General features: G+C 28.5%; 1 long non-coding RNA gene across 1 annotated transcript; it reads right to left on the bottom strand.

Moving 5' to 3' along the window:
- Nucleotides 1–679: 679 nt before the first annotated feature.
- LOC148228130 (uncharacterized) lies at nt 680–1,459 on the bottom strand. Its single transcript, XR_015811754.1, has 2 exons — nt 1,374–1,459; nt 680–1,288 (listed from the first exon to the last, which is right to left on the bottom strand). It is a non-coding gene; the product is annotated as an uncharacterized LOC148228130 (long non-coding RNA).
- Between the last annotated feature and the right edge of the window lie 1,166 nt (nt 1,460–2,625).

Genomic DNA, 2,625 nt, shown 5'->3' with positions numbered 1-2,625 from the left:
TTAAAATTTTATTATATTTGAAAATGACAAAAAATTTACAGCTGAGGGATGCATTGTCTTCGATTAAACATGTTCACTTGATGGTTGATAATAATCTATAGTATACAAAGGCTTTTAGGCGCTTATTCAAAGAAAGGAATAACTTTGTAATGGCATGTTGAACTGGTGGCAAAATGACTGTCAAGTGGCCAAGATATAATTTAAATTTTTGTAATAGTCATTAACAGTGGACACGTTAGTCCACTGGTTCACAGTTACTAACTGTAACTACTACAATTCTGATAACAGTGGATCGAATCGTTTTTACTCGTAGTGTATATTTGGAGAAATGAAAAAATCCTACATAGTGGGCATTTTGTCTCATAACAAATAAGATGATAAATAGTTCGCCGAAGACTCTTTAAATAACTTTCCTGAAGTATGAAGAGGGTTAATTATTAAAAAAGCTCGTTTCTCATATGGAAAAATGTTTAATAAATAAAGAGGATTGTGTTGAATGTAGTATTAAAAAAGAGAAAATTACATTATATAGGCTTGTATTCACTTCTCAGCTCAAATTGATATTTTTTAGATTGGAAATGTTGACACAATATTTTGCATTTAGAGCAACATGAATTGGTAGACATTTTCGAGCATACCATGTTTATATTTAAAATGTAAAATAAATGTATAACAAAAATTGTTTTCTTTTACTTTTATTTTATTTATGAATCTGTTGTACATAATGAAGTAAATAAAAAAACTGTCATTCATCCATTGTTAGTATAATTAATGAATAATTTAGAATATAATATCTTATTATTGTTTTTGCGGTTTCTTCGCATTCTTCATAAGCCCCTTAAGAGTGTTTACATCATTTAAAGTCTGTTGTTTTCTCTTTTTGGCTTTAAGAATTCCTTTCTTCTTTTGTCCCAGTTTCAAATACAGCTCGTCTTCGTCTTTGACAAAAGTCTTTATTATAGAATCCGGTTCCTTATCGATTTTCTTTTCCTTTTTAGATTTTTTATTCCTAACAATGTCAACATTGTCTTTTATGTAGTCGATCTTTTGCTTTAAAATTTCTTTACGGATCTTCAATTTATCAGACTTGGAAATCTGTTTTTTTATACCGAATTTACTTTTGACTGATTTAAGAGATCGCACACTCATAACGTCTGATTCTTTACTGATAACTCTACTAACAATCGTAGATATGCTCTCAGCTGGCGTTTGAAGGTTCGGTACATTTTTACTCGTTTCTGGTTTAGGTTTGACAGTTTTTGGTCTATGCTTTCTAAGTTTACCCATTCTGAAATATATACAAGTAAAGAATTAAAATGTGCTTATCCGATAAATTTGATGTATTATTAAATATGCTATAGAAAAAATATTACATAAATAAGCTAGCTTGTGTCCAGCACGCAAAATAACCTATAAAATCAACACTGACAGTAATCCTAACTGCGACATTTATGGCCATGAACTTTTATATTATTTAATATATTTATTTAGTCTATATATTTATAATTAAGACACTTCCATAAATTATGTCACAAGTTATTAAGGAAATTTTAGCACGTTCTTTCCCTTACGTCACGTAACAAAACAAAAAATATTTTGATTTACAATAGCAACAATATTATAGGTAGTATAAGATATGTAGGTATTTGTGTGGAAGCAATGTTGCTGAATCATTTTTTTGCATAAGTTCTGGATAAAAATAATAGAAGATGTACTCGATGTTCATTAGCATATATTGTAAATAAATCACATGCTGACAAATTGAAGCTTGGTGAATTATATATTATATTTATGTTTTAGAAATAAATAAATTATTCAAAATACATTAAGATTATTTATGAACAAATTCAAAGACCTCCTACTCCCCTGTGACAGACTGTTAATATTCCGTTGAACCCTTTCCCTTTTAAAACTGTGACATAATTTCTAAAAGCAGCTTAATTTAAAAATAATAAATAAATGTTATATATTTTATGTAATGAAATATTTATATATATATATATATATATATATATATATATATATATATATATATATATATATTTATTGTATTTTAAAATATTTTTATATTTCAGGAATGAAATATTATATATATATATATATATATATATATATATATATATATATATATATATATATATATATATATATATATATATATGTGGTTGAATGCGTTTTCGCGGAGAAATATTTGGTTAATATTTCTAGGAGTCGGATTACTCCGCGTACTTTTTTGATTCCGTGTGGAATCATGGTCCCTACGTTTCGGCCAGATTCGCCCAGCCATCCTCAGGGGAAAATTGAGAATATGAACATCCGGTGTGGGCAAAGCCCAGCATGTGGTTGTTCAGATCTGAACAACCACATGCTGGGCTTTGCCCACACCGGATGTTCATATTCTCAATTTTCCCCTGAGGATGGCTGGGCGAATCTGGCCGAAACGTAGGGACCATGATTCCACACGGAATCAAAAAAGTACGCGGAGTAATCCGACTCCTAGAAATATTAACCATATATATATATATATATATATATATATATATATATATATTTATTGTATTTTAAAATATTTTTATATTTCAGGAATGATTGGGGAGAAAAATTACTAAGTAGTGGTTAAGTCAA

This window comes from Plectrocnemia conspersa, unplaced genomic scaffold (genome assembly GCF_051122295.1).
Source record: "Plectrocnemia conspersa isolate PC_06_02 unplaced genomic scaffold, ASM5112229v1 ptg000012l, whole genome shotgun sequence".
Taxonomy (NCBI): Eukaryota; Metazoa; Arthropoda; class Insecta; order Trichoptera; family Polycentropodidae; genus Plectrocnemia; species Plectrocnemia conspersa.
This window is presented reverse-complemented; position numbering and strand designations above follow the sequence as displayed.